The sequence below is a fragment of the Carcharodon carcharias genome, chromosome 14, assembly GCF_017639515.1.
Source record: "Carcharodon carcharias isolate sCarCar2 chromosome 14, sCarCar2.pri, whole genome shotgun sequence".
Taxonomy (NCBI): Eukaryota; Metazoa; Chordata; class Chondrichthyes; order Lamniformes; family Lamnidae; genus Carcharodon; species Carcharodon carcharias.
Genome location: NC_054480.1, coordinates 59511877 through 59536744, shown reverse-complemented (window position 1 = coordinate 59536744; position 24868 = coordinate 59511877).

The following is a 24868-nucleotide window of genomic DNA, read 5'->3' as shown; positions in this document are numbered from 1 at the left end:
TGCATCGTTACTCTGACAATGTAGCTTTTGGCCTAACCTCAAGATTATATTTGTGAATTAAGTTGTGATGATGTGTTTCAGCTTGTGGAAGAGCTTTCATCAGTAAAATTAATTTTAGTCCTTAAAAATAATGCACATGTTAGTAATATGGATAGCATAAAAATAAATGGAGGCTAAATTGAATAGCCCTTGAAATTGGGGTTCCACTGCATTCATTCAAAATGATGCAAAAAACTTCATGTTGCCAGTCAATCATAATCATTGTGCTGTCCAGCCCAGTGCTGAACACACTGTTAAATGGCTGCATGCCTCAACAGGGCCCAAGTTTGTACAAGACTAGCCCCACTCAAAGTCATCTCTTAAAGGCGAATTGTATTTGTTGCTGCAGTCAGGACTGAAACTGCTGGAGGAAAAGTAGAAAACCTGGAGGAAGCAATAGATATAGCAACCAATTTGCTGTGGCAGTTCTTCGTGCTTCTGAGCACATTATGAACATACAAACATACAAAATAGGAGCAGAAGTAGGCCATTTGCCCTTTTGAGCCTGCTTCGCTATTTAATAAGATCATAGCTATTCTACTATGTTTCAGATTCCACATTCCCATCTACCCTGATAATGTTGGATTCCCTTGCCTAACAAGAATCTATCTACCTCTGCCTTAAAAGTATTCAATGACCCCGCCTCCACCACCTTGTGAGGCAGAGAATTGCAAAGTCAGACAACCCTCTGATAGAAAAAAAATTCTCATCTCTGTCCTAAAAGGGCAACCCCTAATTTTAAAACAGTGCCCCCTAGTTCTGGACTCACCCACAAGAGGGAAAATCCTTTCCATGTCCACCTTGTCAAGGCCGTTCAGGATCTTATATACTTTAATCAAATCACCTCTCACTCTTCTAAACTCCAGTAGAAGCAAGCCCAGAAGCCCAGTCTGTCCAACCTTTCTCCATAAGACAACCCGTACATTCCAGGTATCAATCTTGTAAACCTCCTCTGAGCTGCTTCCAATGCATTAACATCCTTCCTTAAAAAAGGAGAGCAAAACTGCAGACAATATTCAAGTTGTGGTCTCACAAATGCCCTGTATAACTGTTCAATTCCTTTTATAATAAAGGATAGCATTCTATTAGCTTTCTTAATTACTTGCTGTACCTGCATACTAACTTTTTGTGACTCATGCACTAGAATACCTAGATCCCCCCTGCACCTCAGAATTCTGCAGCTGTTCTCCACTTAAGTAATACTTTGCTTTTTTATTCTTCTCACCAAAGTGAACAACTTCACATTTTCCCATATTATACTCCATCTGCCAGATTTTTGCTCACTCACTCAACCTATCTAAATTTGTCTGCAACTTCCTTATGGTTTCCTAACTATCTTTGTGTCGTCTGAACATTTAGCTACAATGCCTTCACTCCACTCATCTAAGTCATTGATATAAATTGTAAGAAGTTTAGGTCCCAGCAAAGAGTCTTGCGGAATTCCACTTGTCACATCCTGCCAATCAGAAAAAGACCCATTTATGCATACTCTCTGTTTTCTGACAGCCAGCCAATCTTCTATCCACACTGATATGTTACCCCCCGCCCACACCATGAACTCTTATGTTTCGCAATAACCTTTGATGTGATATCTTATCAAATGCCTTCCGGAAATCCAAGTACAGTGCATCTACAGGCTCCCCTTTACCACAGCACATGTTTGCTCCTTCAAAGAACTCCAAAAAATTGGTTAAACATGATTTCTCTTTCACAAAACTATGCTCACTTTACCTGGTTACCTCAATTTTTCCAACTCCCCAGCTATAACCTCCTTCAGGATCGACTCTAATACCTTCCCAAAATAGACATCAGGCTGACTGGCCTATAGTTTCCTGTGCTCTGGCTCCCTCCCTTCTTGAATAGAGGGGTTATATTTGCTACTTTCCAGCCTGATGAAACCTTTCCAGAGTCTAGGGAATTTTGGAAAATGAACCAATGCATTTACTACCTCATTAGCCATCTCTTTTAAGACCCTAGAATAAAGTCGATCTGGACCCAGAGATTGGCAGACTGCAGCTCCATAAGGTTGCTTGATACAGCTTCCCTAGTGATAGTAGGTTCATCAAGTTCCCCTCTCCCCTCCACCTCCCAATTTACAGCTATCACTGGAATGTTTTTTGTATCCTCGATAATGAAGACAGAAGCAAAATATTTATTCATTTCATCCGCTATTTCTTTATTATCTTCTATTAACTCCCAGCTGTCATTCTCCAGAGGACCAACATTCACTTTACTTACTCTCTTCCTGTTTAAATTCTTGTAGAATCTCTTGCTATCCAATGTTACATTTCTAATTAGCTTCCTCTCATGCTCTCAATTTCTTTCTCCTGATTAACCTTTGAGTCATTCTCTGCTGTTCTTTATATTCTAATCAATCATCTGTCCTGCCACTCATCTTTGAGCAGTTATATGCTTTTTCCTTAAGTTTAATGCTTTCCCTAACTTCTTTAGTTAACCACGGATGGTGGGTCCTCCCTTTAGAATTTTTCTTTATAGTAGGAATATAACTATTCTGAATATTCTTAAATATCCTCTCTAACGTTGGCTAATGCTTCTCAGTTGATCTATCCCCTGGCCTAATATCCCAGTCCACTTCAGCTAACTCAACATTCATGCCCACATAGGTGCCCTGATTTAAGTTTAAAATATTAGTCTTAGACCCACTTTTCTCCCTTTCAAACTGGATGTAAAATTCAATCATATTGTGGTCGCTGCTACCTAGAGGTGCCTTCACTCTGAGGTCATTGATTAATCCTGTCACTACATAATACCAAGTTGAATATAACCTGCTTTCTGGTTGGTTCCAGAACATGCTGCTCTAAGAAGCTATCTCAAAAGCATTCTAAGAACTCCTCATCCAGGCCATGACTGCCAATCTGATTTTTCCAGTTTATTTGTAGATTAAAGTCACCCATGATTATTGCTGTCCCTTTATCACAAGCACCCTATATTTCTTCTGGTATATTTTGTCCAATGTTGTGGTTACTGTTAGGGGACCTGCAGATCAGTCCCATTGGTGACTTTTTTCCCCTACTATTCCTCATCTCCACCCGAACCAATTCTAAACCATGAGCCAAGTTCATCTCTAACTATTGCACTAATGCCATCCTTGATCAACAGTGCTAACCCTCCACCTTTACCTAGCTTCCTATTTCTTCTTGAATGTCATATACTCCTCAATTTTCAGGATCCAAAACTTTTCATCCTGCAGCCACATTTCTATAATGGCTATCAGAAAAAAACAGGTAAATCAGTAACTGGTATTATTAGAAACTTTGTTTTATCAGTATTGTAAGTACTGTATTGTTTGATCAGTCTTGTAATGTTTAGTAAAGTTTAATGCAAAACCCTATTGGGAGGTGCAGGCTTTATTAATTATAAATTAATTAGCAATTATTAATTATTTAACACATACTGCAGATGGCAGGGCAGGAGATGTGCTGCGATTGCAGGATGTGGGAGCTTCTGGATACAGCTGTGATCCGGGGCAAACACATCTGCAGTGAGTGCTTGCGGCTGCAGGAACTTTGGCTCTGAGTTATTGAGCTGGAGGCCAAACTGCAGACACTGCGGCACATTAGAGATGGTGAAGAAACCTGGATACATTTTTCCAGGAGGCGGTCACACGCATTCGTATAGGGACTTCGGATTTGCTCAGTGATCAGGTACAGGAGGGTGTGACTGCAAGTGAAGTAGGTAAGGAGACTAAGAGGGAAGAGTGCAGGAGCCTCGGCGTTTGCAATTGTCCAAATGGATTGAGGTTTTTTCAGCTCATTTGGATGAGAGGGGGTGCTGCAGGGTGGATTAGCTGACTGGCCATGGCACTGTGGTACAGGAAGCCATTCAAGCAGGGGGAGTAACAAGGAATATAGTGATAGTAGGGCACAGTATTGTCAGAGAGATTGACACCATTGTCTGCAACATAGAACGTGAGTCCAGATGGCTATGTTGCCTGCCTGGTGTCAGGATTCAGGATATCGGCTTGGGGCTCATGGGGAACTTGCAGTGGGAGGGGGAGTACCTAGTCATTGTGGTCCCTGTAAATACCATTGACATAGGCAGGACAAAGAAGCAGGTTCTGTATAGTTAGTATGAGGAGCTTGTCACCAAATTAAGAAACAGAACCTCAAAGGTCATAATTTCTGAATTATTACCTGAGCCATGTGCAAATTGGCATAGGACAAATCAGATTAGGCAGATGAATTAGTGGTTCAAAGACTAGTGTAGGAGAAGTAGGTTCTGGTTCTTGGGGCACTGGGACCAGTAGTGGGGAAAGTGTATCTTTGGGACATCTGAACCGTGCTGGGTCCGGTGTTCTTGTGAGCTGCATAACTAAGGAAGTAGAGAGCATTTTAAACTAAGTCGTGGGGGCAAGGGTTCAAATTTGGGAAGATGTAGTAAATCAAAGAGCAGAGACAAGACAAAAGAGACGGGTATTATTATGAGAAATGAAAAATGAAACAGACCGTGACAGGAAGGGATAGAGAGTAAAAATCTAACAGTAATTCAACGGTGAGACTGGAGGTTACAAAAAGAATAAAAGCTTAAAACTAAAGGCTCTGTATCTGAATGCTTGAAGCACTCAAAACAAAACAGATGAACTGAGAGTGCACATAGAAATAAATATTGATTTGATAAATATTAGAGACATAGCTGCAGGAGAACATGGATTGGGACTTGAATAAAGAGTAAATTTAGGAAGGACAGGAAGTGAGGAAAAGGTGGTAGGGTGGTTCTGTTAGTTAATGATGTTTTAGCACAATAGAGAGGGATGACCTAAGTTCAGGAAACCAGGATGTGGAAACGGTTTGGGGAGAAATAGTAAAGGCAAGAAGTCACTTATGGGAGTCATGTATAGGCCCCTAATACTAACCACATGGTAGGGTGGAGCATAAAGGAATAAGTAACAGGCGCTTGTCAGAAAGGCATGGTGATAATCATGGGAGAATTTAATCTACGTACAGGCTGGAAAAGTCAAATGGGAAAAGGTAGCATAGATGAGGAGCTCATGGAATGTTTTCAGGACGGTTTCTTAGAACAGCATGTTCTGGAGCCAACCAGAGAGCAGGCTATATTAGACCTAGTAGTGTGCAATGAGATGGGAAGGCACCCCGAGGTAGCAGCAACCATAATATAATTTACTTTCACATTCAATTTGAGGGAGAGAAGAGTAGATCTGACACTATGCGTAGAATTTTGCCCATGGCGGGGATGTTGGGTGGGGGTGGGTGGGGGTGGTCAGGAAGCCAACTGCCGCCCGTGATTGGCTCTGCACCGCGATTTCACACAGGCGGGTCAATTAAGGCCCACCCTGCATGGATCGCAAGCGGCAGCACTGAGCGCTGCTTGTGCAGGTGGGGAAGGGAGGGAGAGCCGGGCCTGTGTGAGAAAGAGCGCTTCAATCTCTCTGAGGCATGGAGCTGCTTCAGGGAGATTGAAGCGCTGTGTAAAAAAAATGAAGAGAATAAAAATTTAATAAAATATGTTTCCTCTGTCTCATGAGCTGGGTCATATTTTTAATTCAAAAATTAAGTTTTTATTTAATGTTTATTTGCTTTAGGAAACTTTATCCCCACCTTGGATGAAGTTTCTTAAAAAATGCAAAGGCCGCTTGGCCTTTTCGCCTGCCCGCCGACCATTAAGTTGGGCAGCTAGCGTAAATTTGAATTTAATTAGATTGTTAATGGCCTTAATAGGCCTTTCAATTATCAGTGGACACACAGCTGACTCCGGCGCGTGCCTGCTGAATGAAATATTGTGAGACTGAGCAATGACATCGGAACTCACTGCCTGAGTTGAGTTAGAAATTTTCATAACATTTAAGAAGTATTTAGATATTCACTTCCATTGCCAAAACCTCCAGGGCTGTGGGCTAAGGGCTAGAAAATGGGATTAGTGTGGTCAGATCTTTGTTGACGGGGGCAGGCACAATGGGCCGAATGGCCTCCTTCTGTGCTGTAAACATCTATGAGTCTATGAGTTGTACAGAGCACTGGCGAGACCACATCTGGAGTATTGGTCACCTTTAAGGAAGGATGTAAATGCATTGGAAGCAGCTCAGGGAAGGTTTACTAGACAGATACCTGTAATGGGCGGGTTGTCTTATGAGGAAAGGCTGGACAGGCTAGGCTTGTATACACTGGAGTCTAGAAGAGTAAGAGGCAACTTGATTGAAACATATAAGATCTTGAGGGATATTAACAGGGTGGATGTAGAGAGAACGTTTCTGCTTATGGGAGAATCTATAACTAGGGGTCACTTTTTTAAAAATAAGGGGTCGCCCATTTAAAACAGATATGAGGCAAAAAAAATTTCTCAGTGGGTCGTGAGTCTTTGAAACTCTCTCCCTGAACAGGCAGTGGAAACAGAGTTTCTGAATATTTTTAAGGCAGAGCTGGATAGGTAAGCAAGGGGGTGAAAGGTTATCAGGGGTAGGCGGGATTTAGATTTACTATCAGATCTGCCATGATCTTATTGAATGGCAGGCAGGCTCAAGGGGCCGAATGGCCTTCTCCTGCTTCTTATTCATATGTTTGTATGTCCTTTAATATGCGCTAACAATTTATTTACTTTGTTATGAATATTAAGCACATTCAGATACAGGGTCTTTAGTTTTGTCTTTTTGTTATCTTTGTAACATCTAGTCTTGACCATTGGTGTATTCTTAGGTTTAATCTCTCTGTCCCTTCCTGCTATTCTATGACGTTCATTTCCCATATTACTATTCTGGTCTCCTGCTTTGAATCTACCACTTGATTTGCCATATCTAACCAAACCTGATCTCTTACCCACCTTGTTTAGTTTAAATCCTTCTCTATTTCCCTAGTTATGCAGTTCACAAGGACACATATCCCAGCACAGTTCAGGTATAGATCATCCCAATGGTACAGTCCCCACTTTCCCCAATACTGATGTCAGTGCCCCACAAACAGGAACCCACTTCTCCTTCATCATTCTTTGAGCCACACATTCACCTCTCTGGATTATTACCTGAGCCATGTTCAAATTGGTTTAGGGCAAATAATATAAGTATGCCAATTTACACGTGGCTCAGGTAATAATCCAGAGATTATTACCTTTGCGGTTTTGCTTCTTAATTTGGAACCTAGCTCCTCATCTTAATCATGCAGAACCTCCTTCCTTGTCCTGCCTATGTCATTGGTACCTGCATGGGCCACAATGACTGGATCCTCCCCCTCCCACTGCAAGTTTCTCTCCAATCCTGAGCAGATGTCCTGAACATTGGCACCAGGAAGGCAACACAGCCTTCTGGACTCTCGCTCTTTGCTGCAGAGAACAGTGTCAATCTCCCTCACTATACTATTCCCTACTACCACTATATTCCTGCTTGATCCCACTGCTTAAACAGCTTCCTGTACCATGGTGCCATGGCTAGTCAGCTGATCCACCTTGTAGACCTCACTTTCGTCCACACAAGTTGTAAGCACCTTAAACTTGTTTGGCAATTGCAAAATCTGAGGCTCCTCCACTACTGTCTGCTGAGTCACATCTTCCTGTCCCTCACTGCTGACCAAAACAGACAACCCTGTTCTAAGAGGCATGATCATCTTCTGGAACAAAGTATCCAGCTATTTCTCCCCCTCCCTTATGTTGTGCATTGTCTGCAGTTCAGCTTCCAGATCAATAATCCTGATCCAGAATTCCTCTAGCTGCTTACATTTGCTGCAGTTGTGTTTGTCTTGGATTGTCTTGGTCTCCAAAATAACCCACACTCTACAGCTGCAACATAACACCTGTCTTGCCATTGTTACTTATGTTGTTTAGTTAACTTAATTTGATTGCTCATTTAATTGACTTAGAATAATTCATATATATACTACACCTCTTTCCCCGTGCATTAATTTCCCACATGAACCTAATTCGCTACTTACTTAGTCTCCATCTCACTGTGGCGTAGTAGCCTGTTCTCTTACGCTTCCCTTACTGACCATGTGGTTTGAAATGCTTGTCTCTTTTATAGACCCTCTGATGAGTCACTAGCGAGTTTAGCTTTCTGCAACAGGAATTAACACCGCTTGAACCAGCTGCTTTCAGGTGGTTGACAGATAACTGCCACTCTATTCAGTTCTCTGTTTAACAAGCTAACCTAACTTACTTGAAGGTTAGTGCTATGTCAGATCTTGAATCTTAGTCTATAGTTAATAACTGAAAAGGACTTACCAGCACTTACCACATGAACCTAATTTGCTACGCATTTAGTCTCCATCTCACTCTGGCATAGTTGCCTGTCTCCTCCCATGCTCCTTACTGTTTAACTGCCTGCATTTAAGAGAGGCCATTAAGCAGAGTGGTGAGATTAAAAATATCAGGATGGTTGTCAAATCAATGTTAAATGCTGACCTATTCTCCATACTTTTGGCACACGCATATGACACCTGGCCTAATGCTCTCAACAACATGGCAAGCAGCTCAGACCCTGTCGGAAATGTCCACCGTTGTTATTTTTCTCCTAATCTGGCACCAAAGTGCCCAAACCATGGTGCTATAGTGTTGGACTCTTGGGACAATGTCTTTCCATCTTGGTAGTTTACTTGCTAGTTTAAGATAATGAACCTTGATAGCCAAAAATCATACTAATATGAGGTGGCATGAGGAATAATGAAGGAAAACAATATAAGTCAAAAGACAGAACTTTTGTGAATATGTTGAAGAAATGGGAAATATGCAAGTACCTAGCAGAAAATCTGAAGTTGCTCTAATCCCATGTTGCCCCTTTAATGCATTTCTAAAAAACATTGTGTATTATTGATTGATTTTCTGGTTTAAGCTGTAATCAGTGTAATAGCCACTTTGAATGTGCAGAATTAGATACTCAGAAAACTGCAAAATTATGGAATAACTCTGAATATTGGATAAATTTTCCTAAATGTGATGAATGGTAGTGTGTTGGTCTTATGTTTCTATTTTGTTTTCATCATTAACACGGTGTAAACACCCACAAAGTAATTACGTTTTAAAAGTGAATTGCATTAATCTCCATTAGAGTAGGTGGTTGACAGCCTAGGTCTTCTTTATAATATGGCAAAGTTAAGAAACTCCACATCACAACAGAAAGCACAATTTAACCTGTTGAAGGTAATTGCTTGTAAGCCTTACTATAGAATCAAGCTGAAGGAGCTGTTATATCTGTTACATGTGGTTTCCATTGTGTTTAAGTTCACTCAGGGAGTCTGGGTTGCCTAGGAAACACACATTTTTATCTGTATAAAAACAAAAAACTGCGGATGCTGGAAATCCAAAACAAAAACAGAATTACCTGGAAAAACTCAGTAGGACTGGCAGCATCAGTGGAGAAGAAAAGAGTTGACGTTTCAAGTCCTCATGACCCTTCAACAGAACTAGGTGAATCCAAGGAGAGGGGTGAAATATAAGCTGGTTTAAGGTGGGGGTGGGGGTTGGTGGTGGTGGGGGGGGGAGTGCGGTTTGGGTGGGGGGAGAGAAGTGGCGGGGGGTGGTGTGTTTGTAGGGACAAGCAAGCAGTGATAGGAACAGATAGTCAAAAGATGTCACAGACAAAAGAACAAAAGAACACAGAGGTGTTGAAGGTAGTGATATTATCTAAACAAATGTTTATCTAAACAAATTAAGAATGGATGGTAGGGCACTCAAGGTACAGCTCTAGTGGGGATGGGGTGGAAAGGCTAGCAGGGCATAAAAGATTTAAAAATAATGGAAATAGGTGGGAAAAGAAAAATCTATATAAATTATTGGAGAAAACAAAAGGAAGGGGGAAGAAACAGAAAGGGAGGAGGGAGTTCAAGATCTAAAGTTGTTGAATTCAGTATTCAGTCCGGAAGGCTGCAAGGTGCCTAGTCGGAAGATGAGGTGGCTGTTCCTCCAGTTTGCGTTAGGCTTCACTGGAACAATGCAGCAAGCCAAGGACAGACATGTGGGCAAGAGAGCAGGGTGGAGTGTTAAAATGGCAAGCGACAGGGAGGTTTGGGTCATTCTTGCGGACAGACCGCAGGTGTTCTGCAAAGTGGTTGCCCAGTTTACGTTTGGTCTCTCCAATGTAGAGGAGACTGCATTGGGAGCAACGAATGCAGTAGACTAAGTTGGGGAAATGCAAGTGAAATGCTGCTTCACTTGAAAGGAGTGTTTGGAACCTTGGACGGTGAGGAGAGAGGAAGTGAAGGGGCAGGTGTTGCATCTTTTGCGTGGGCATGGGCAGGTGCCATAGGTGGGGATTGAGGAGTAGGGGGTGATAGAGGAGTGGACCAGGGTGTCCTGGAGGGAACAATCCCTACGGAATGCCGATAAGGGGGGTGAAGGGAAGATGTGTTTGGTGGTGGCATCATGCTGGAGTTGGCGGAAATGGCGGAGGATGATCCTTTGAATGCGGAGGCTGGTGGGGTGATAAGTGAGGACAAGGGGGACCCTATCATGTTTCTGGGCGGGAGGAGAAGGCGTGAGGGCGGATGTGTGGGAGATGGGCTGGACACGGTTGAGGGCCCTGTCAACGACCGTGGGTGGAAAACCCCGGTTAAGGAAGAAGGAGGACATGTCAGAGGAACTGTTTTTGAAGGTAGCATCATCAGAACAGATGCGACGGAGGCAAAGGAACTGAGAGAATGGGATAGATTCCTTACAGGAAGCGGGGTGTGAGGGGCTGTCGTTGAGGTAGCTGTGGGAGTCAGTAGGCTTCTAATGGATATTGGTGGACAGTCTATCACCAGAGATTGAGACAGAGAGGTCAAGGAAGGGAAGGGAAGTGTCAGAGATGGACCACATGAAAATGATGGAGGGGTGGAGATTGGAAGCAAAATTAATAAATTTTTCCAAGTCCCGACAGGAGCATGAAGCAGCACCAAAGTAATCATCAATGTACCGGAGAAAGAGTTGTGGAAGGGGGCCGGAGTAGGACTGGAACAAGGAATGTTCCACATACCCCATAAAGATACAGGCATAGCCGGGGCCCATGCGGGTACCCATAGCCACACCTTTTATTTGGAGGAAGTGAGAGGAGTTGAAGGAGAAATTGTTCTGTGTGAGAACAAGTTCAGCCAGACGGAGGAGAGTAGTGGTGAATGGGGATTGTTCAGGCCTTTGTTCAAGGAAGAAGCTAAGGGCCCTCAGACCATCCTGGTGGGGGATGGAGGTGTAGAGGGATCGGACGTCCATGGTGAAGAGGAAGCGGTTGGGGCCAGGGAACTGGAAATTGTTGATGTGACGTAAGGTATCAGAGGAATCACGGATGTAGGTGGGAAGGGACTGGACAAGGGGAGAGAGAAGGGAGTCAAGATAACGAGAAATGAGTTCCATGGGGCAGGAGCAAGCTGACACGATTGGTCTACCAGGACAGTTCTGTTTGTGGATTTTGGGTAGGAGGTAGAAGTGGGCCATCCGAGGTTGGGTGACTATAAGGTTGGAAGCTGTGGGAGGAAGATCTCCAGAGGAGATGAGGTCAATGACAGTCCTGGAAACAATAGCTTGATGTTCAGTGGTGGGGTCATAGTCCAGGGAGAGGTAGGAGGAAGTGTCTGCGAGTTGACGCTCCACCTCCGCGAGGTAGAGGTCAGGACTCATCGACACCAACACCCATTTAGGACCCTCCATCCCTGCCTGTCGCTCCGTCCCCACCCCATCTTCCAATCCCTACCAAGATTCTTTCTATCTCATGGCTGACCAGTTCTCCCGCTCTTAGCGAGTGCCTTTGACATTCATTGGAAGCATTTTCAGGTTGATAATCAGCCTGTTTGACAGCTTTATGAACACACATTCCTTGGCCATTAATCCTGGGATGAGACTTGAACCTGAAACTTATAGCCTTGAGGCAGTGCTGCTACCCATTGCATCACTGTCAAAAGGAAAAGTCATCCTATATTTTTGTAAAAAGTACTTCAATCATTTGCTCACAAATAAAGTCCTTTTTCTTGTGCTCTGAACAATGAATTGCTATGTTTGGAGGTATGGCTCAATTTTACAAGCAATATTATTGGAACAAGTAATTATTGTAAAATCCTTGTAGTTGCATGAGAGTCAACTCCTTCAACTCCCTATGGCTTTCATCTTTCTTTGTAAAACAGTTCTAATCCATACTAGAATAGTGAATACAGCACAATTGCCAGCATTTTGTCCTCGTCAGTCAGGCTCGGCGGGGGTGGGTGGGAGCCGTCGGGAAAGCCGACTGCCACCCACAGTCGGGGCTGGACCACAATTTCACGTTGGCAGGCCAATTAAGGCCACCGAGCATGAAACACGTGCTGCAGCGCTCAGCGCTTCCTGTGCGGGCCCCTGTGGGAGGATGGGGGATGAGTGGGGAACTTCACGCATGCACGTAAGTGCATGCAGGAAATGCTCCCTGAGAGTGAAGAGAGTTTAACAAATTAAAAATAAAGCATTTTAAGATGTTAAAAAACATGTCCCCACATGATCAGGAAATTTTTTTATTTTCTTAAATGACAAATTGAGTCCTCATCCCAACCGTGGATGAGGTTTTGCAAAAAATGGAAAAGCCGCTTGGTCTTTTCACCTGCCCGGTTGGCGGGAGCAAAAATTTAAAATCAATTAGGTTGCTATGGGCCTTAGTTGGCCTTTTAATTGTTGGCGGGCTTGCTGCCGGCTCCACGTGAAATCGCTGACCGAAATACCGCGCAAGTGTGTGATGACGTCGGGACGCTCAACTGATGTCATCACACGTCATTTTACATTCATTCAGGTCGGTGCGTGCCTGCCCAACAAGCAGAAAAATCTGCACATTGTGTTCTAAGCCAAAGATGGTTCTTTCATCACTTTGGGCAGAATTTTCCATTTATCGGGCAGACGGGCCTGACCCAATCACGGGCAGGTGCGGAGCCGATCACCTCTAGCGATTGGGACTGCACCGCAATTTTACGTGGACGGGCCAATTAAGGCCCACCCAGCGTGACATCCGCCGGGAAGCGCTAAAATTGAGAGTGTCCTCTTTCGTGCATGCGCACAAAAGAGCGTACTCATCTCCCTGAGGCTAAGTGCACCTCAGGGTGATCGCCTTGGCTTTTAAAAATATTTAAAATAGAGAAAAGATAAATCCCTTACATGTCCCCTCACACGAGGGGACATGTAAGGGATTTATCTTTTCTCCATTTTAAATATTTTTAAAAGTCGAGGCAATGTCACATGAGTTGAGATGTTCATAATTTACAGAACAAGTTTATTACAATTTTTAAAACCCTACATGAAACCTCATCCCGCCATCTTCTCTATTTGCTGCTGGGACTCCTGGCCGACCTACCAACTTTAAGATTGGACGGGCAGGTCCTTTAATTGGTTAATTGATCCTATTAATGGCCTCAATTGGATATTGACAGGTCAGCGGGCCTGCAGCTGATTTTGCTGCGCCCCCACCTTCCTGAAAATTTAAATGGGGTGGGGTGATGTCGGGGGTAACACCCGACATTATCCGGCGTCATTTTACGTGTTGGCAAGTAGGCCCCACCCGCTGCTTGTCGACGGTAAAATTTTTCCCTTTGATTCAAAATGCTACTCTAGCCTCGATGATTTTTCAATCCTGCACTGTAGATAAACTACACTTCCCCTGGGTTATCCTTTCTGACTACATCACACACACCTCTACAGCTTTATCATGAAGTTTTTGTTGAGCTCGCTATTGAGATAGTCATTGTAATGGGCTGATGAACCTGGCAACACAGGGGTATGGAGCTCCCTGCTATCTCAATGGCAGAGCTTAATTTAAACAAAAAGCTGTTTCTCATCGCGAAGCCAGCCAGACTGATAGGAGGGAGCACAAGCAAGCATCAGGAGGCAGCAAAGGACCAGGACCAGGGACAGGGATGGGGTAGTCTGCAACAGGACCAGAAGTGTTGGGGGGTGAGCGCTGGAAAGGGTATCTGCCTGCAATGAGGGCGAAGGGAGGGATGGGCAAGAAGGTGGGTTGGGTGGTGTTGGTTATAACATGTACCAAGGGAGGGCCAAGGTCTCCTTGCGATGCCTCAAGAAGCAATCCTGTCCCCCACAGCACAAAAGAATGCTCGAAAATATATTTCCAACTTACCTGCGTGGTTTCTTCAGTTCCAAGATCTGGATCATTAGCTTTTTCCTGATATTGCCATCTAGCCGCTTGAGCCTGGTCCACTATTCAGTATAATCATGGCTGATTTTCTGCCTCAATTTCACTTTCCCACCTGACACTCCTATCCCTTGATTCCCTTAAAGACCAAAAATCTGTCTATCTCAACCTTAAATATACTCAGCAATGGAACATCCACAACCCTCTAGAATAGAGAATTTCAAAGATTCACAAACCTTTGGGTAAAAAAATTTCTCCTCATCTCAGGCCTGAATGATTAACCCCTTATCAGTAAGAGGTGCACAATCAGTGTGGGGAGACTTCAGCCTGAGTGAGACAGAGACCGAATGAGTATATTTGAGAATTTGGTTCAAAGTGGGAATTGGGTGCATAGGGGGGAAGAGGAGCTTTAGCTAAGGATACTGCAAGAAGTCTGAATTAGAATAGAGTGCTAAGAGTTGGGTAATTAAGGGAGTTAGAGAAGGAAAGGAAAGAGATCCTCTTTTGCTTTCTGCTTTCTAACTTTCTCAGCCTTCAGGAAATGGTCGTACTCTGCTACAGGAGAAGAAGCTAGTTATTTGGTGAGTACCTGGTAAGTGACTAAGATTTATTCTATTCCTAAGCTTCAAAATAGTCTAGTAACTGGTGGTAACGTTAATAAAATATATATAAGACAAAAGTAAACTATATAAAATAATTTAGTAGTTAATTAGAACACACTAAGGATATCAGCACAGGTGAAGTGTCACAGCTGCAGCATGTGGGTGCTCCTAGATCCCAGTCTGATACAGGGTAAACATGTTTGCAGTAAGTGCTGAAGTTTGAACAGCTTCAGCTCAGAGTTTATGAGTTGGATGCTGAACTACAGACAGTGCAACATATCAGGGAGGGGGAAAGTTATCTGGATTCTTTGTACCAGGAGGCAGTCACACCTCTTGGGACAGGGTTTTCTGATTTGGTCAGTGGTCAGGGACAGGAGATTGTGACTGCAAGTGAGCTAGGTAAGGGACTAAGAAGACAGGAGCTTCAGCTTTTACAATTGTCCAACAGGTTTGAGGTTTTTTTCAGCTTGCTTGGATGATTATGAGAGTGGGGGCTGCAAAGTGGATGAGCTAACTGACCATGGCACTGTGGTACAGGAAGCCATTCAAGTGGAGGGAGCAACAAGGAATGTATTGGTAGTAGGGGATAGTATATTCAGAGGGAGTGACACTGCAGCAAAGGACGTGAGTCCAGGCGGCTGTGTTGCCTGCCCGGTGCTTGGGGCTGGAGAGGAACTTGCAGTGGGAGGGGAGGAACCAGTTGTCATGGTCCATGTTGGTACCGATGACATAGGCAAGACAAAGAAAGAGGTTCTGCATAGCCAATATGAGGACCTAGGCACCAAATTAAGAAGTAGAACCTCAAAGGACATAATCTGTGGATTATTACGTGAGCTATTTGCAAATTGGCATAGGACAAAACAGAGTAGAGAGGTGAATGTGTGGCTCAAAGACTGGTGTGGGAGAAGTGGGTTCCAATTCATGGGGCACTGGTGCCAGTACTGGGGAAAATGGCATCTGTACCATTGGGATGGTCTATATCTGAACTGTGCTGGGACTGGTGTTCTTGCAAGCCACATAACTAGGGAAGTGGAGAGGGTTGTAAACTAAATAGTGAGGGCAGAGGGTCAAATTTGGGAAGATGTTGTAAATCAAAGAGCAGAGACAAGACAAAAAATAAAGGTATTATTATGGGAAATGAAAAACTGACCATGACTGGAAGGGATAGAGAGTACAAATCTAACAGTAAATCAACAGATGAAACTAAAGAATAAAAGAATAAAGCTATAAGCTCTATATCTAAATGGACTAGTGAGACCACATTCGAAGTACTGTGTACAATATTGGTCTCCTTATTTTAGGAAGGATGTAAATACATTGGAAGCAGTTCAGAGAAGGTTTACCAGACTGATACCTGGAATGGGTTTGTTGTTTTATGAAGGAAGGTTGGACAGATTAAGCTTTTATCCACTGGAGTTTAGAAGATTAAGAGGTGACTTGATTGAAACATATAAGATTCTGAGGGGTCTTGACAGGGTAAATGTGGAAAGGATGTTTTCTCTTGTGGAAGAACCTAGATCTAGGGGCCACTGTTTAAAAATAAGGGGCCAACCATTTAACACAGAGATGAGGCAGATATTTTTCACTCAAAGGGCTGTGAGTCTTTGGAACTCTCTTTCTGAAAAGGTGGTAGAAGCAGAGTCATTGAATATTTTTAAGGCAAGAGGTGAATAGATTCTTGGTAAGCAAGAGGGTGACAGGTTATTGGTAGGTAGTTGGGATGAAGATTTCAGGTTACTATCAGATCAGCCATGATCTTACTAAATGACGGTGCAGGTTCGAGGGGCTGAATGTCCTACTCTTGCTTGTTGTTCACATGAAGTATCCCGAGACTTTAGAGGGGAAGCAAGCTCTCAAGGTCAGCCCTATCAAGCCTCTTCAGAATCTTGTGTACTTCAATGAAATCATCTCTAATTCTTCTAAACTCCATAAAATATAGACCCAATTTACTCAGCCTCTGAGTAGGACAACCCTCTCATCCCAGAAACTAATCTAATGAACCTTTACTTACTGCCTCCAATCCAAATATATCCTTCTCACAATACTCCACTGTACCCCAGTATAGTATAGCCCATCATTACCAATGGGTTGGCCCATTAAAGACTCCCTCAGTGTTACTTTTCCAGGGGAACCCTGATCCAAAAATGTTTCTACAGGGGCAGTAACACTGAAATTGACACAGGGTTGTTTGCTTAAAATCATATGTGTGTTGTTGACCAATGGGTGTTAACCAGATCCAGATACTATGCCTCTGCTGTGCTTTTTTTTATTCTGGCTTATCTATGGCACTTCTTCTGCTGTTCCTGCTCTATTTTCTGTATCACAGAGTGTCACAGAATGGTTACAGCACAGAAGGAGGCTGTTTGGCCTGTTGTGTCTGCACCAGCTCTCCGAATAAGCAATCCACTTAGTGACACTCTCACGCCTTCTCCCCATAGTCCTGCGTATTCTTCTTTTTTAGATAATAATCCAATTCCCTCTTGAATGCCTCGATTGAAACTGCCTGATACTCCATACTCTTAGGCAGTGTATTCTAGACCTTAGCCACCGCTCCGTGAAAATTTTCTCACGTCTTCATTGCTTCTTTTGCCAATTATTGTAAATCTGTGACCTCTCATTCTCAATATTTCAACCAGTGGGAACAGTTTTCCCTATCTACTCTGTCCAGACTCCTTATGATTTTGAGTACCTCTATCAAATCTAAGTAAACGGGCTTTATCATGTCCCTCATACCCATCACCACTGTGCTCTTCGACCTTCATGACTCCCGGTTAAGCAATGCCTCCATTTTAAAAGTTGTATCCTTGTTTTGAAATCCCTCTATGGTTTTGCCCACTTTATTTCCAGTCATGCGGATGTTCAAAATCTTTTCTCACCGACAAAACAGACAAACAGCTGGCAAAATCTCAGAAGAAATGCATATAGTGTGAATTATGGAGCCTTAGCCAAAGAGGGCATCTGGTTGTTTTGTAATGGGTAACTCAACTTTCCAAACAAATGCATATTCAATTCCACATTAAGAAGCACATAGAAAGTCCAAGTCTCACAATCAAAAATATAAACCAGCCTGATGGAGAACACGTTACACTGCAACCAAAATAGTGTCAGATGTGGCTCAGTGGTAGCATTCTAGCATTAGAGGTCATACATTTATGATGGTCACTCATAAATTTAACAGGGAATTCAGGAGAAACTAATTTACTCAGGGAATGGTAAGAACATGGAACTCACTACCATAAAGAGTAATTGAAGTGAATTGTATAGATGCATTTAAGGGGAAACCAGACAAGCACATGAGGGAGAAAGGAATGGAAGGAAAAGTTAATAGGGCTAGATGAAGATGGTTGGGAACAGACACAAGTGGAATATAAACACTAGCATTGCATAAATGGTCTTTTTCTGTAAATACTATGTAATACTATGCAACCTGAATCAGAGGGTTGTGGGTTCAAACCTCAGGCCAAGGACCTAAGCACAAGATCTAGGGCAGAATTTTACTCTGGCAGGATTTTATGGTCCCACCGAAGTCAATGGACTTTTGAAAGGCTTGCTGCATTTTACAGCCCCACCCCCATTGTGACGGGGCCATAAAATTCTGCCCTAGTCTACATTCCAGTGCAATACTGAGGAAATTCTGCTTTAAACTGAGGTTCCATCTGTCCTCTCATGTGGAAGTAATTTTCCAAGCCTGTTTGGCTACAGGTGTTGTACCAGTGGATTGGAGGGCGGCTAATGTACCATTGTTTAAAAAGAAAGGAAGAGGAAGCCCAAATAATTATAGGCTAGTCACCCTAACCTTGGTAATAAAAACAAAAAACTGCAGATGCTGGAAATCCAAAACAAAAACAGAATTACCTGGAAAAACTCAGCAGGTCTGGCAGCATCGGCGGAGAAGAAAAGAGTTGACATTTCAAGTCCTCATGACCCTTCCACAGAACTGAGCAAATATAAGGAGAGGGGTGAAATAGAAGCTGGTTTAAGGTGGGGGGATGGGTGGGGGGGGGGGGGGCTGGAGAGAAGTTGGGGGGGTGGTGTGGTTGTAGGGACAAGCAAGCAGTGATAGGAGCAGATAATGAAAAGATGTCACAGACAAAAGAACAAAAGAACACAGAGGTATTGAAGGTAGTGATATTATCTAAACGAATGTGCTAATTAAGAATGGATGGTAGCGTACTCAAGGTGCACTAACCTTGGTGGTGGGCATTGAGTAAAATTCTTAGCAACAGTATACATGGCCATTTAGAGAGGCATGGATTAAGCAAGAATAGTCAGCATGGATTTGTCAAAGGAAGGCTCAGTCAGGGTAATTTGTTTGAATTTTTTTGAGGAGTTAATGAGGAAAGTCAATGGTAGCTTGTTTGATTTGTTCTACATGCAATTTAGCAAGGCTTTTGAAATGGCCCCATATAGCAGACTTGTCAGAAAGTTAAAATTTTGCAGGATCCAATAATGGATTAGTATTAGGAAGCAAAGGCTTGTGGTTGACAGGTATTGTACTCTTTCCAGTAGGATTCAAGGGCTCAGTACTGGGTGCCTTGTTATTCATGCTCCATATCAATGATTTAGATTTAAATATTTGGGCATGAATAAGAACTGGACAGGTAATGCAAAATATTAGCTGTGTGGTTGATAGTGCAGAAGAAAGCTGCAGACTGGAGGAAGATATCAATGGATTAGTCAGGTGGGCAGAAAAGTAGCAAATGGAAATCAATCCAGGGAACTGTGAAGTAATGCATTTGGGGAGGAGATGAACTTAGAGTGCATGTCCACAGATCCTTGAAGATAGTAGGGCAGTTGGCTAAGGCAAGGTGGTTAACATGGCTCAAGGGTTATTTTCCTTTATTGGCTGAGGCATGGAGTATAAGAGCAGGGTAGTTATGCTAGAACCAGTTAGATTGTAGCTGGAATACTGCATACAGTTGGGAAGGACTTTGGGAAGGATGTGATCATACTAGAGAGTGCACAGAACAGATTGACAAGTATGTTGCCAGGATGTAGAAATTTAGCTATGAGGAAAGATTTTCCTATGGACGGAATCATCCCAGATTTGCAAAAAATGTAGTAGCAGGCTGGAAAAAGGACATTTTACCAATCAGCCGCAATGGTGGGTTTTCGTGGCCCATTATCCCATTCCCAGTGCCTCATTAATAATGCATTCCCAGAAACCCGACGAATCGCTGGTGGGGAAGCCTCTAATTCACTCGCCCCACCGTCACATCAGGCCTTCTGTAATCCAAGCGCCATATTTAAAGGGTGCCCCTGCACAGAGTAGGGCACACTCTAAGGGATCAGAAGCTGCTGCAAAGTCATGGCCAAAGGGAGGAAACATGCTGCACCCAGATTTAGCAACATCTCCCTCGGGTGACTACTGGATGCAGTGAAGGTCCACCATGAAGTCCTCTACCCCCTGGTCTATGCAAAGGCCAGCAAGCCAGGTGACAAATTCAGCAGGGAAAGTGCAAGCAGCAGTGGTCAGTGGCAATGCTCTGCAAGAGAGGGCAACCACCGAGTGCCGAAAGAGAATGAATGATTGCCTCCGTTCCACCAGGGTAAGTCACTCTTCTCATCACTCTCAACTCACATGCTTACAAACCCACCACACATCCACAGGGATCACACTCACAGCCAGTTCAAGGGACATCACCATTCACTCTCTCACACATACGTTCATCTGCCCTGCGGATCGTGTCCTCATCCTGTCCATGACACCGCTCACTACCCACACATGCCAGGCATCCTTCTCATCTGGCCTGACAGGCATCCAACTTACACTCTCTCCATCTGTCTTCTTGCAGGACAAACTGGCACAGGACAAAAGGGAGAGGTCGCAGACTGGTGGAAATATACCTGACTTCAAGGTCCTCACAGACTTTGAAATTAGAGTATCCAGTTGGCCAGTGAAAATCTGGACCGATCCTGTTCTGATAGTGAGGTCAGCAGTTCTCAACCAAGTGAGGATCCAGCAGTGCAACATTCACCAGAAAACCATGCTGTGAGTGAGGTCCCTGTTCTGCAGTCCCCTGCCATGCGCTAATTATTGCCCCTTGCTTTCGCTGACACATGTGGGAAACAGCCGAGGGGGTTCACGAGCCAGGTCCTGGACTCAAGTCCAAAGATACCTCGGAAGAAGAATCTGATGACACCCTAATTGAAGACCTGTCACAGCACTCACACACACCCTCCACCAGCGCAGAGACGCACAGCTCGGTGGGACCTAGCTCTAGTGTAGCCTTGGGGTCACAATTTGATGAGCACGTCACACTGTCTGATCCACAGCAGGTGGAGGCAGGGACCTCCCAGACTTCTGGCACTTGGAGGACTGCTGGGGGCCAGAACGCTGCTGAGCCTGAGTCAGACGAGGAGCCTAGTGACTTGGGCATTCCTCAGTCGCTGGAGTTGCAAAGACAAGCTCAGGAACATCAGGAAGGGATGTCTGCTGCACTTCTCAGATTGCAAGACACAATGGAGGAGTCCGTCCGCCTTCCGTCTGAGGTGATAGCATCGGCATGACACCACACCAAGGTCAACACAGGTAGGATGGCGAACGCCATGGAGACCTTGGTCCAGGACATTGTTCTTGCACCGCTGCACAGGCTCAACTCCATCGCTGACGCCATAGTTGGCCTCCAACAATATCAACACAAGAGGGGTATGGAACAGCTCGATATCACTCCAGCAGCCCCTTCTCCTCAAGGAGTCAGCCAAGGGCCCACAGGCACCCATAGGGAGGAGGATCAGCAGGTGCACACCCCGGAGCCAGGTGACTCCAGCCCATCTGACTCTCCTCTTCCTGTGACACTAGCAGCTCCAAGGCCAAGGAGGGTGCCACTGCCACATAGCAGGACCCCGGAAGCAGTCTGGAGCCCTCCAGGCCTCAGCACTACAGAGGACGCCCACCAAGGCCATCACAGTCAACAGGCTGCCTCTATCACTGCTGTGGATGTCCGGATAGCACCAAGACATAGCAGCAAGGTTAGAAAGGTTAAGAGGATGTAACTCTTTTGAGTCAACCAAGTAAACTAAATTAACAACATTGAGGACAAAGTAAAAGGCAGCCCCTTAAAGGGAAACTGCAAAAACAAAGACAAAATTTAAAGGAAACTTGCAAACATTAAACCAAAATGTGATTAACAAGGTCAATAAAAGACCCCAGTCCCTGTGGCGCTCACTGAGCATGGAAGGCCTCGACAGTGCCAGAAGACACCGAGTGTTCTCTCTCCAGGGACACCCGGTTGCGAACTTAGCCACGGAAGGGGGGCAGACAGTCAGGTCAGACGACCCCCTTGATTGCCTGCTGCCTGGACCTGTTAATGGCCAACTTGGCCAGCCCCAGGAGCAGGTTCACTAGGAGGTCCTCCTCCCTCCCGGCCCCCCTCCACACTGGGCACCCATAGATCAGGAGCGTGGGGCTGAAGTGCAAACAAAACAACAATAAGAGATCTTTTAAATAACTGAAAAGGGAGTATAGCCTACAACACCCTATATAGACATGGTCCATGGACCCCACAAGGCCTCAAAAGATGCAGATATATTAGGAGTCCGTGAACTGACACAACCTACGGATGTATGGGAGAGCTCCATCCAACATCCTCAACCCCAGGTCCCCGATGAAAATGGGAGGACACCTCCATAGAGGGACCCCCACTGGGAACCTCTGCCGCCAGATGGCAACGAGGCATGGTAGCGCGTGTCTGGGTAGCAGGCGAAGGCAAGGAAGTGAAGGGTGTGTAGCAGCAGCCCGTACAGGAAACCCCTCTGCGCCATGCTAAAGGGCATGGAGGGCATTTCCACGAGGTGACTCAGGTTACAGAGCACCGGCTCCTGAGGGAGGGTTCAGGGCTTTGGGTCAATGTGGAATTCCATCCGAAGAGGGGTACACTTGGACAGAAGACCACCACAAAGCTGCGTCGGGGCTGAGCATGACCGTTCTCGGGCTTTGGGCGGCAATGGCCGTGAGCCAGATGTCCACTGACATGCGATGCGCCAACTCCTGTGGCAGCATCCAGCCCACTCCTCTACCACCCAACATGTCCCCGATCCTGGTCACCCCGGAAGCCACAGCCTTCCTCTCCGCCAGCCACTGAAAAATGTGGAGGGGCGGATTCCTGAGCAATGGCTCTCTGACAATACCTGCTATTCCTGACGGTGGAGAGCTGCATTGCGAGGTGACCATGTTCCAGGCTTTGATCAGGTCCTGGTAAAAGACAGGCAACGCCTGCAAGGAGCCATGAAGACCCCTCCTGTCTATAAACAGGCGCTGCACGTCATAATTCAGGCCGTGCACCTGGCGGAAGAAATGAGTCACCAGGTCACAGCATCTCGGAGGGGGCTCGACGTAAAGGTATGGCTGCAAGTCCTGAAGGTGGAAAGTTGCCACCTGTGTGCGTAGGCACACCAATGCCTGACCGCCCTCCCTAAGCGTGAGACTCAGAACCTCAGCAGCGACCCACTGCAGCCTTTTGTCTCAGAAGCATTCTCTGAATTTTTGTGACAAAGTCTGGGGGAGGGGTCAAAGTGACCGGCTGGTACCACAACATAGTGGAAATCAGCTGGTTTATGACCAGAACTCAACCTCGGTAAGACAGCACTCGAAGCAGTCCTGTCCAGCACCGCCGGCAAGTGGTGACTTTGGCCCCCAGCTCCTTCCAGTTTGTCGACCAGGATTCCTCAGCAGGGTAGAGGTGGAGTCCAAGGTAGAGGATGCTGGTCCTGCTCCAGGTGAAAGGCCTGAGCTTCTCCGGTAGGGGATCCATCTGCCACTGACCGACCAGGAGTCCAGAACACTTGTCCCAGTTGATTCTGGAAGAGGATGCGGCAGAGTAGACCTCCAAGCACTCGCACATCCTCCACAGGTGAGCTGGGTTGGTGAACATAAGGAGCATGTCATCGGCTTAAGCCCAGAGTACCACCTCAATGCCCAGCCCGTGCAGAACCAAACCCGACAACTTCCTTCACAAGAGGCACAGGAAAGGCTCCACGCAGATAGAGTGCAACTTGGCAGACAGGGGGCAGCCCTGATGCACTCCTCTCCCAAAGTGAAGGGGCACTGTCAGGGACCAGTTAAGCTTAACTAGACACTCTGCGGCAACATACAGAAGTTGGATCCAGGTGACGAACTGCATCCCGGACCCGAATGCTCGCAGAGTCCCGAATAAATATTCGTGATCCACTCTGTCGAATACCTTCTCCTGGTCAAGAGACAGGAAGGCACTCAACAGACCAGTCCTCTGAGAAAAGTGGATTATGTCCTGGACCAGATGGATATTATCGAAGATGGTGTGGCCCGGGACTGTATTGGACTGGTCAGGACCATGTGGTCCAGCACGGTGCCAAGGCAAGCAGACATTGCCCTGGCAAAGATCTTGTAATCCATGCTGAGGAGGGAGACCGGGCACCAGTTCCTAAGGTGGCGGAGATCCCCCTTCTTTGGCAGCAGGGCAATGACCGCCCTGCGCCACGAGAGAAGCATCTCCACAGTCGCGATACTCTCCCCCAGGGGCCCCACGAAGTCATTTCTCAGGACATCCCAGAATGCCCTGAAGAACTCCATGGTCAGCCCATCCAGCCCCAGGGACTTGCCCCTGGAGAGGTTGTCGAAGGCACTGGTCAGCTCCCCCAGGATCATAGGAGAGTCAAGTGTTCAGGCGCCCTCCGGGCCGACCTGCGGCAGGTCCTCCCACAAAACTCTGCGAGCTTCCTCACTGGATGGATTCAGAGAGAACAGGGCAGTGTAATAGTCTCGGGTAATGACCCTGATGCCCTCCGGATCCAAGACAAGGAATCAATCATCGACTAGCAGGGTAAGGAGCTGCTGATGGACCCCCTGCCCTTTTTCCACCTAGTAGAAGGGGGAGCCGTGATCCAGGTCCTTGAGGAACCTGATCCGTGACCTCACATATGCGCCATGGGACCCGATGAATTGCAGGTCCCGCAGCGCGCCCTTCTCCTCTTTGTACACCAGCCACAGGGCCGGGTCCATGTCGGGTTGACGGAGACGTGCCTCCAGGTCGATCACCTCTTTCTCCAACTCCTTGACACTGGATTTCCGTCTCTTTGTTGACTCCCTCGCGTACTCCTGACAGAAGATGCAGACATGAGCCTAGCCTCAAGGAGAGGAAGACTCCCTGCTTCTCCAGCCAGCCCGTAAACAATGGAACGAGTCCAGCAACTGTTCGTCCCCAAGAAGCAGGTTGTTAAA